At 33.3% G+C, this 12,258-nt stretch overlaps 1 long non-coding RNA gene across 1 annotated transcript; it reads left to right on the forward strand.

Moving 5' to 3' along the window:
* Positions 1–590: 590 nt before the first annotated feature.
* Positions 591–9,266, forward strand: LOC133199325 (uncharacterized). Its single transcript, XR_009722788.1, has 3 exons — positions 591–895; positions 5,452–5,491; positions 9,205–9,266. It is a non-coding gene; the product is annotated as an uncharacterized LOC133199325 (long non-coding RNA).
* Positions 9,267–12,258: the final 2,992 nt, after the last annotated feature.

Consider the following 12,258-nt stretch of genomic DNA (forward strand, 5'->3'; position numbering starts at 1 on the left):
TCACAGATATATTCCTTAAAACAAGACCTTTCTTCGGGTACCAACATTTTTGATCTCTTGACCTGGAGTTTGACTTGCATTTGAGAAACTTTAACCTTCGCCATAAGCTGCCATACGGGGGCATCAGTGATTCGCACACATCTTGTTTCTATTGATAATGATCCGGAAGTTATTTTTGATGAAGATAATAACAAATTCTCTATGCCTAAAGTTTTTGAGGATGAAACAAAATTTTGTTCTCTCATTTCTGATAATTTGGCAAAATTCATAAAAATGGGTTGCACTCAGAAAGCAGATGTGTCAAAATATTTGGACAAAATAAAAGTTCCAGAGAACTGCAAAAATTTTGTACCCCCATTTATCAACTCTGAAATTTGGAATAATCATTTTGTCAATGTTCAGCAAAGAGACAAAACAATTCAGGAAGCTCAGAAAATTCTTGGACGGCTATTGTTCCTATGATAACTTGGCTGAAATGTTTAAAAAAAATAAATTTGATATGAAACAAGTGAAGAAGCATGTCTCTGATGCCATTACTCTAGCCTGTAACGCAATGTATGAAACCAACATCAGGAGATCCTGATGTTACATTTTACGGCCTTATTTACATAAAAAATTTCAACAATTTTGTTTGGCATCTACGCCTATAGAAGAAAAAACTTTATTTCCATCAGACGTTACAAAAAGAATGAAAGAGATGACAGACGCTTCGAAGATTAATAAACAGCTCATTACAGGTCAAAATATGGTCAATTCTAAAAAACTTCAATAATTCAAAAAACTTCCGAAGCAGGTACAGAGGCACAGCACCAGGTTCATACAGAGGGAGAAGAATAGGCCGGTCAAGAGGCTACAGGGGAACAGCCCTAAGAAAGACATATCAAGGATATTGAATGTAAGTAAAATTAAAAGTCCATCATTTACTGCATGCTTTTTAGCAAAACATTTAGAAAAATGGAAAGAAATTACTAAAGATCCTTGGATCTTGTAGTCTATTATGGGATATACAATACCAACCAGACCCAACCTGACACCTAAGCAGTCCCAGAAAGCAGTCCCCGGGACCGCTATGGGACTGCTCTGGGAGTGCTGTGGGACTGCTCTAGAAAGCAGACCCAGCAGTCCCAGGGACTGTTTTCTGGGACTGCTTTGTTCACTCATGCCTGAAAAAGGTTCTGAGTGACATGATAGCTCCGCCCCCTTGTGTATTCTGAATTTGCAGTCTCCCTGTTGTTGTTTTGTTTACTTTCAGCAGAGAGGTGTTTAAGATAAAAAATAAAAAACAAGGATTTCTTACAAAATTTTAACAAGTAGAGATAGATATACATGTAATTACTATACGTCTTAAGGGGCTCTAAATTTACACCATTGCAGTCTAGAATTGATTTTTAAAAAATGAAAGTACATGTAGTTAAAAAGGGAAGTCAGGGGATGATTTTTATCCCTTAAATTAAACTTTAATACAGGTGTTTTAAACAAAATTATCTAGGCCTATTTAATTAATTTATGCTATCAAATCATGTACTAAAAGTTTGCATTAGCACAAAAAACAAACACGTTATTACAGTAAGATATTCAGAGGGAGTACTGTACTGGATTTTTTTTTAATTGAAAAAGTAAAACCATGCATGCTTAAAAAGAAGCGCATTCCATGCTATTTTTTACCGCCCTCAAATAAAACCTAATAATTAATTTATTAAATGACCATGAAATAAAATTATTCTACCATTCTTCCGACATATAAACAATGTGAACATGAAAGTATTTGGGGATTTATGTATGAATTAGTTTTTAATTTATAAACAAGTTATTAAAAAGGTACATTTATTTAAAAAATAAACATTTGAAAATATCGGGAATTGTGTGGTGTCAACACTTGAAGTTTCAATCGCTTTTGGGTATGATTAGCAGAAAGTCAATGAATGGTATCAGTGTTACACATCACTGAACATGCTGGTCAACAATGACAATGACAATCTATGGACTGCAAAATTTTTTTTGTTTAAATAAATGTGTATAGATTTATTTCGGAATTAATTAATTTTAAACATAATCTGAGGGTTCCATTCGCGTACAGATGTACACTCAGATGTACACTTAAAACACTTAAAACTGAGTGTTATTGTTTTCTGTTACATAGAGAATCTAACGATAATCAAATTGGCATGTCAGTAAAAATAATCATGACTGAAATATGATACTTGGCAAAATTTTACAAAGAATTTTTCAAAAGCCGCGATATTTTCCAGTAAGAAAAATACATTCACAGTAGTATGGGAATCGGCTTTGCTCCATAATTATAAAATCTATTTAAACTAATTCAGCTGATAGAAAAAAAAATAATTCAAGTTTAATTTTCTATAAAAATAAATAAATATGGAAACCAATATCAATCACAGATAATAAAAAAATGGATTTATTTTGGTGAAAAATTAATATACCACATAACTTTATTTAAATAATCATATTATTAGAAGGTGTGAATGTCTTCTTCATTCAATATTAATTATTTGTTGCTATACACGTACTGTAATTTTCCTAACAGTTCAGAAATGACTGTCACATAATAATTGTAAATATTTGTTGTTACTGCTCAGAAAGAAATGCATCATCAATTTCCACTGCCTTTTATAGTTACATTGTTTATTGGTAACCTCATTTCTGAGTAAGCTCTGCCCATTTAATTAATTAACCCCGCCCACTGGGACTGCTGGGACTGCTTTCTGGGACCACTGGGACTGCTTTCTGGGACCGCTGTGGGACTGCTCTGGGACCGCTCTGGGAGTTATGAATGGGGACAATTCATTTCGAACATTTTTATAGTTGAAGATCGAGAAGAATGGTAAATATAGACCAGTGATAAATTTGAAAAAATTAAATGGGTTTGTTCAATATCATCATTTTAAAATGGAGACTTTGGATTCAATTTTATCATCTATAAAGAAAAACTTACTCCTTGTGAGTACTGATCTAAAAGATGTTTATTTGTCAGTGCCTGTTAATAACAAGGACAGGAAGTATTCAAAATTTTTATGGAATGGAATTTTATATCATTGTAATGCTCTGATTTTTGGACTGGCTTCTGCACCCAGAGTTTTTACTAAAATAATGAAACCTGTATTTGCTTATCTTAGACAGCAAGGAATTTCTTCTTTATACATGTACTATATAGATGATTCTCTGATTGAAGCTGATACTTTTAAAGCATGCAAATCAATGCAAATTTTCTGGTGAACTTATTACAAAAATTAGGATTTAGTGTAAAAAGAAAAAAGTCTATGTTGGTGCCATCAACCAGAATTTCCTACCTGGGGCACATTATTGATTCTGTTGAATTCAAGGTTTATTTACCTGATGAAAAAATTATCTTAAATTATGAAGCTGTATTAAAGAATAAGAAGAGGCATTCAATTAGGGAAATTACAAAGCTCATTGGTTCTATTTACATCATCATTATATGCAATAAATTTAGGTGCATTACATTTTAGATATTTAGACAGAGACAAAGTTCATGCTTTAACTATCTCTGAAAACGATTACGAAGGTGAAATTTTTTTGAGTGAAGAGTTTATAACTGAAATTTCATGGTGGAAGGATAATATTAAAAAGAGAAATGGTAAATGGATAAGATACCCAAAAATTGACATATATCTGGAAACAGATGCCTCGATTGCTGGTTGGGGTGCAAATTTAAAAGGAGTTCATACAGGTGGTAGATGGACAGATGCTGAACCTTTATTGCACATAAATGTTCTAGAAATATTAGCCATTAAATTTGCATTACTGAGTTTATGTAATCAAATCGAAGATACTCATATCTGCATAAGATCTGACATTGATAGTTCAGTAGTCAGTTACATAAATAATGAAGGTGGTTCAGTGATTCTTTATTTAGGATTGCAGAAGAAATTTTTCTGTGGTGTGATGAAAGAAATATTTTGTAATTTCAGTAGTTCATAGAGCAGGAAAAAAACAAATTTATGTTACTGCAGATTATTTATCAAGATCATTTAGTGACTCCACAGAATGGAAACTGAATGAAAATATTTTTGATCACAATTGTGAAGCATTATTTTATCCTGATATAGATTTGATTGCCTCTACATTGAATCATCTTCACTATAGCCAAGGGTTTCTGATCCACTACTCTCCTCACAAACCCTTGGCAAATGGTGCTGTCAAAAGACGGGAATGTTAATAATTTACATCATATCTGATTTCGAATTCATGCACAGATTGTGTCATTGATAGAAATAAAAAAGCAAATTTAAACATTAAAGTCTTTAGAGAATAATTAACGAGAAGGTATCAAGCGATGTTTACTAATTTAGGGTGCAAGTATACATCTGTAATATCGATTCCAGGTCACATTATTTGCACTTCAACTTAAGATTGGATCATACCATAACTATTTATAGAATGACATGTTATCTTACGGATCATCATTCAGTTTGTGTTTTTCATTCCCAAGACTATAATGAGTCACGATATATCCCGAAAGCAGATATCTTCATTTACAAACAAGAAGTCTGTGAGCAAATGCTCACTAGCAATACCCCCGCTCTGATGTGAATACCTAAGTTCAGTTATGGACAGACACAGTGATAATCAGGAAATTGACATCAGATTCGTACAAAAATGAATCCCACCATATGGCATGCCTAAATAAAGAGTGTGCTAAAATTTCAAGCATCTGCAATGAGTAGTTGCTGAGAAAACTGTGACCAAAATTTGTTATGTATGGTACAGACAGACGCATGGATAAACAGGAAGTTGAAATTGGATTCATACAAAAATGAATCCCACCATATGGCATGCCTAAACAAAGTTTGTGCTAAAATTTCAAGCATCTGCGATGAGTAGTTGCTGAGAAAACTACGACCAAAATTTGTTACAGACAGACACACACACACAGACAGACAGACACACAAGGGTAAAAGAGTACTGTAGATTCCTAAATATACGCGAGGAATAAATTATCGTGTAATTACGCGAGGAGCACCACTCGCAAAATAAAATTACTCGCTTTTATTTTTATGGTGCTTCAATGTATGTAAAATCTCTAGATAAATCACTGATTCGCGAATTATTATTCCCGCGATTTGACGCCCTTGGGCCATTTCGCAATATTAAGTACTTGTGTAAAATAAGGAATTTACAGTATACCCCCCTCTCCTTCGGAGTGGGGGTATAAAAACAATTGCTGATTGGTTGATCTATATCAATCAACTCCAATCACAACTTGAGAAAAAAATCCCAACTTTTGACAGCACCGTAGGCCAAGGGATTATGAGGAGCATAGCGGATCAGAAACCCTTAGCTAGTGAAGATGAGATTGAATAAACAGTTCGATAATTATGTTTTGTGGTTTCCAGATCCAATGGCAATCACATCTGATGCATTTTCTATATCTTGGACTGAATTTAAACCTTTTATTTTTCCTCCTTTTAGCTTGATTGGAAGAATTCTGCAAAAACTGGAGGAAGACAAGGTGAGAAAAGCAATTCTGATTGTTCCAAAGTGGGGCACCCAGTCCTGGTATCCAAAACTGTTAGGGAGGTTAATAAGGAACCCCATTCGATTACCAGTAATACCCAATTTGTTACGTCTAGCACACAACAATCAGTTGCATCCTATGAACAAAAGAAAGATGTTTCTTTTCGCCTGTCCTGTGTCAGGCTTAAACTCAAAAGTAGAGGCTTATCAGAAAAGTCTATCGAAAATATTACAAACTCATGGAGACCTAGCACAAACACATGAAAAATTAGAAGCATGATTTTATTTGGAATAAGTGGGTCATTTGGTGCTATCAGAGAAAAATTAATCCCCTGCAACCTTCTTGTAATCAGATCATAAATTATCTTTCATGGTTGGGAGAAAATGATTTCTCTTACAGTCCCTGAAACGTTCTACTTTCCCATTTTTCCGTTCACTCACTGTTCGTTCACCGTTCGTTCACCGTTTGTTCACCGTGCGTTCACCGTTGGCTCTCCGTTCACAGTTTTGCGTTCACCGTTCACCGTGCGCTCGCGTTCACCGTTCACAAAGCGTTCAGCGTTCACTCTTCGTTCCGTTCACTTTGCATTCACCTTGCGTTCAGCGTTCACCTATCGTTCAGTTTTCATTGTCATTCGGAACTCCGAAGTGAAAGGACTTATCTTTTTGTAGGTTAGGAGTTACAGGTTTTTTAATTTAATAACTTACATATCGTGTTTGAAGAATCATTATTTCATGGGGGAAAATATCTACAATATATATTTTTATTATTCTAACTTAGCTGTTAGGTTATTTATTAAATTACTCTGGAAAATAAATGTTGTTATAAGCACATTCTGTACCTATGTAGAACGATGCTGAAATATTAAATTTAACTAAAGGCAATTAATGTGCAAGTACTTCAAGCACTGACAACATTTTGTTGTTTTGTTAAAGACGACAAATCGTTAATGGAGATATAATTATCCAAGTCAAATAATTACACAGCAAAATTACGAAAATATTTATTTATAACATGTTTTTTTTTCAATTACTACAGAAAATATGATAGAATTAGTTCTGAGAGTTATACATAGTACTGCGGATATCATATTAATTTATTATCTTTAGAGCGAATTAAATTGATGGTGTGGTTAAAGGAAATATTTATTTAAAATGTAATGCACTACAGAATTTTCTCTACTATAATATGTAAAGTCTATAGTTATAGAGAGAAAAAAAATCTTTCTTCACCGTAACTTTATATGTTTGTCATTCGATATGATTAATACCCCCCTTTTCCCCCTAAATCGATTACTTAGTCAGTATTGTATTTCCAGAATATTTTAATTAACATTTTAAAAAAAAGTAAAGGTCTTTTTAGAACAAAAATTTCAGTCTCAAAACAAAAAGGCATCTAAAAAAGTCACAAAACAATAGTAGTTCACAATGTACACGTGTCGGCGGTGGTATTTGGAATTGGCAGAGAGTATGTTTCAAATTCAAGTGTTAATGCCCTATGTATTTTATTCAATTATTATTCAAATGTTGGAATCAAATCTAGAAAATGATAAAAATAAATGTTATAACTTGTTGGAAATACTCGCACTTCGTCTTCGATGTGACGAAACTTTCACACCTGCACAGTGTCGAATGATTTTGATTGACAGGACAAGCACGTGGACTTCGTGTGAACTTGAAGCAGGAAAATAAAAACGAGTATGACTGTCAAACAAATGGATTTGATTTGTTGATTAAAAAAAAAAAGTTACTTTCACTGTCTGATATACTCAGAAAAAATTTTTCAGAGTTTTTGTTTGATATAGGTACAAACATGTAGTGAAGCCTGAAATGGGGGGGGGGGGGGGGGGGGGGGGGCTAGCTAAAACGGAATATTTCTCTCTCTCTCTCTCTCTCTCTCTCTCTCTCTCTCTCTCTCTCTCTCTCTCTCATTTGTCTGTTCAATAAAAACTATAACAGCATATTACTTGAATATCAAGTTCTGAAAATTGAATTTATAACAAATAATATGGATATGTATCTTTGTATTATCTTGTCCGAGTATAATCACGGCCATCTACAGATAAATGTAGAAGTCTGCTCAGTAAACATGGCCGTAGGAACCGGGGGGGGGGGGGCAAGGGGGGTGTGCCCCCCTCCCCAATAATTTTGCCGATATATAGATTATTATAGTAAACATAGATACTATATGCTTGTGCCCCCGCAATAAAAAGTCTGATGATCTTTTTTTTTTTTTTTTTTTTTTATTTGCTTGTCAGGAAATTTTTGGTAGTGCCCCCTCAACTATCAACTGAAAATGTATAGCTGTGCCCCCCCCCAACCGAATTTGCTTCCTACGGGCCTGATAAATCATCATGTAAAATAGAAATGACACATAATATATTATTGTATTAAAAATTTAAAATACGAGCGTATAAATGCAAAACGTCCATTGACCTATGTAATTATTTTTTTTTTCATTACTTTACACGAAATCGCCTTAACACGGAGATATATGAATGGATGTTACAACCACTTTAATTCATTCTATAAGTCAGAAGTTTTCTCTGATTTGTTATCAAATAAGAATAAACATTTTTTTATTTTCCAACTAAAAAAATATCTTATAGTTCAGCGTTCGGCAACAATTGCAATGTTTTAATGCGATAAAAATTGTGTGATTAAAAACTTAATGTGCATGCATCATCTTTCTCAGGACAATTTTGGAGAATTTATTTTATTAATTTATTGACTTATTTATTCATTCATTTATTGGTTTACTTATTTATTATTGATTGATTTATTTATTTATTGGCACTTGACATAATAAAACAATAAAATAGTTTCAATGCAAGGAAAAGATCAGAGGCATTCCGAATATATCGTTCATCTCGCGTTCACCGTTCGTTCACCGTTCACACGTGTTTGCGCTCCGTTCGCGTTCTGCGTTCGCTCACCGTTCAGCGTTCACACATCGTTCACCAAGTTGCGTTCAGCGTTCACACATCGTTCACTCACCGTTCGCTCTGCGTTCGTTCACCGTTCGTTCACCGTTCGCTCACCGTTCAAGTGGGAAAGTAGAACGTTTCAGGGACTGTATCATACTATTAATTATAAGGATACAATTGTTCAAAAAGGTGTTTTTCTTGCTAAGAAACCAAAACCAAAATACAGCACAACCTGGGATGTTGGTAAAGTGCTTGAGTATTTGAAATCACTTTATCCATTAGAAAATTTGGACCTTAAAAGTTTGACTTTGAAAACAGCTTCTTTGATTGCTTTGATCACAGCTCAGAGAGTTCGAACTCTAGTTTCTTTACAAATAAATCAAATGGCTGATCATGGTGAATACGTAGTGTTCACAATTTATGAATTACAAAAAACTTCAAGACCAGGTCATGAAGTACAACAATTAAAGATCAGTTCTTTTCCAGACAAGAGGTGTTGTGTGTTACACCCTTTACAAGAATATCTAAAAATTACTCAAGAGAAATGTAAATCAAATAAATTATTAATTTCATTTAAAACTTTCAATGAAATTTCAACAAGCACTGTGGCTCATTGGTTAAAAGAAATTTTAAAGAGATCTGGCATTGATGACACAATATTTTTAGCACATTCTTATAGAAGTGCATCAACCTCAGCAGCTTTTGCTGGTGGTGTTCAAATAAAAGAAACTCTTGAAACTGCAAATTGGGCTAATGCTAAAACTTTTTATACTTTCTACAGAAGAGATCTATCAAATTCCTTTTCGAACACTGTTCTGCGAACTTCTTCTTCATAATGGTGGATTTGAAAGGAAATTTCTCATCCTTGATCTTGGTGGACATGCACGTAGGATTAACATAGGCTTCCGTTTGTAATAAAGATGGACACGTAAGTGATTTAAGAACAATTCAGTGATTTTAATTATGTGTGACAAAACAGTAATTATTGTTATTCTTGAGAGATTTTTTATGATTGTGTATCTTGTGTATTAAGAATAAAAATTTTTCAAAGTAATTAATTGTATACATAATTATGTAACTTCACTTAATAAATTTAATTATTGTATTGGTATACTTCTTATACATGTAGTTTCTGTTAATTTTTGTAATTTTGATTGCAGCATTGTTAATTATTTTCTAAATTTGTTGTCACAAGTCTTTAAAGATTCCACTTAAACCTGAGTAAAGCTGGAGACTCAATGAGGTCAAATGGAACCCTCATCCAAGCATCTTTTAGATATGTGATGGATGAGGGTCATTTTTCCAAATTAGCCGAAAGGCTACGAGGGTTTAAATACCCTCCCATCGTTATATATTATGATTCAATGATAACAGTTTTATAAGTTTTATTACTTGAGTCCCACCGCTTGACAACAAATTTGAAAATAACTTATTTAGAGATAACTATCATGCTTTAAATTAGACTCAGACAATGGTCAGCAGGAAGTTCATAAAGCATGGTGTGAGAAGCACTCGGGTGTGAATACTGTTTACTTTGAAACTTTAAAATAAGGAACATGGGTCTTAGTGGGATACAATATTCCATTTAAACCCTCGTAGCCTTTTGGCTTAAATTCAGAAAATGACCCTCATTCATCACATCTCTAAAAGATGCTTGGATGAGGGTTCCAATTTCTATTAATACTGAAAGTGAATGAGCAATAAGATGACGTCATTATGACATGGGAGTTCTGAGACCTCATGACACAAGTACCCAGAAGAAAATAAACACATTGATGTTATATATATTTTGCTAGATATTTTTTTCTTTTAACACAAAACTTCTTTTGATGAATTTTAAGAATAGTAAAGTATATTTATAACAAATCTATTTTAAACAATCATGATTTAAATGACAAAATTGAAAAAAGGATTAAAATCTGATTTTTTGTGATTGCACTCATAAATTAAAATCCAGACTTTTTGACATCATAGCTGCTTTTTCAATAAAAATGGAACTTGTAAATTTACTTACCTGGTCATTTGTCATTTACAAAATTATTTTGTTAGGAAAAATTCTAATATTATACACACAAGTACTCTGAGGTTGATATTAAAAAGATGCTTGCGTTTCTGATTGACAATATCTATGTTGATTTTGGAGACCAGGTCGTCCAACAATCTGTCAGAATTCTCCAGGGTACCAATTGGGCCCCATTATTAGCAGACCTATCTTTGCATTCATATGAAGCAGAATTTATTCAAAAACTTGTACACAAGAAGAAGAAAACACTTGCTGTGGCTTTCAACTCGACATTTACATATACATGTATAGACGACCTATTATCAATTAACAATAGTTACTTCCATTCATATGTCGACTCAATATATCTCAGTAAACTTGAAATAAAAGATACCACAGAGTCTGACACATCTGTGTCATATTTTGATATTATACTACAAAAAAAACATTTATGGTAACCTAACAACAAATCTTTAGATAACATGATGACTTCAACTTTTCTATCACTAACTCCCCTTACTTAAAAAGCAATATCCCCTAATCACCAACATATGGGGTTTATATCTCTGAGTTGATTAGTTATGCAAGAACATGTCTATGTACAGACAATTTCTTAAATGAGGCAAGCTATTAACAAACAAGTTGATGAAACAAGATTATCAACAATCTTGTTTAAAGTCATCATTTCGCAAGTTCTATGGTTGATACAAGGACCTTGTCAGCAAATAAAATCTACCATCAAGTCAAATGCTGACTGACGTTTTTCATACTTATTGTTAGACCATTATTTACACATTGAATTGTCTGTGAATTTTTCTGTTTTTTCCCTATCATGACAAGGAACACACTGTAGGTGTGACCGGTCGGCAGGGGATGCTTAATCCTTCATGGCACCATCCCACCTCTGAAGTTTTTAGAGGTCTGTGTTTGCTCTGCTCCTGATTTGTATTTTTTCTATGGACTTTTAAGCTTGATTACTGTTCGTTATCTCCATATTTGATTCTAAAAGTTTAACTTGTGGTAGGAAATTAAAGAAATTTAAAATACATAAGATTTTTCTGTCTCTGAGTTTGTTGTGGCATGTCATATAGCAACAGCCATAAGGCAAGAACACTGCTTAATTTTCTGGGTATACAAATTATCTGAGACTAGTATGTGTGGCAGTATTAAGCAACAACTAGAATCTGTCTTTATTCTCAAGCATGCATGAGCTTTACATCTTTCCTTATCTCATTTTACGTAGCATATTACATCCATGTTTAGTTAAAAAAAAAAAACGTAACAAAATAAAATATAACAACCAATAACTGATGCAAAAGTAAACTGCAACTGTTGTACAATTCTATCAAAGTTGCTCTTAGAACTGGTTAAGCTTGTCAAGATTCAAACAAGAGGTTACCAAGTGTGCAGTAAGTAATTAAACAGAATACATTTCTTAGAGACTTCAGAGACTAACCTTAGTAAATAAGAATAGGTCACATTAATCCATAGAAGGGAAACTTGTGTTTTAGTCCATTCATATGTACTCTGGTCTATTGATAACACCCTCCGCTAGATAGCGTTATCTCAGTCCAACTGATAACATACCACACTCCCAGCTTCCTGGTATTGACCTTAAAGATTTCCAGAAATTCAAGTTAATCAATGTTAGGCAACAATATGTTATCAAACTTTACTGAAGGTGCAACAAACTAGTATAATGCATGTGCTTTACTTTCTAAAATAATCCTGTGAATCATAACCTTTACAGGCTAAACCTCTAATAATTCATTCATATAAGTTTTTTAACTTTATCCTTTTATAATACTACTGTATCTTGGTGCAATTTCTGCA

This window comes from Saccostrea echinata, unplaced genomic scaffold (genome assembly GCF_033153115.1).
Source record: "Saccostrea echinata isolate AGI-Se365-2 ecotype Australia unplaced genomic scaffold, CSIRO_AGI_Sech_v1 ptg000034l, whole genome shotgun sequence".
Classification (NCBI taxonomy): Eukaryota; Metazoa; Mollusca; class Bivalvia; order Ostreida; family Ostreidae; genus Saccostrea; species Saccostrea echinata.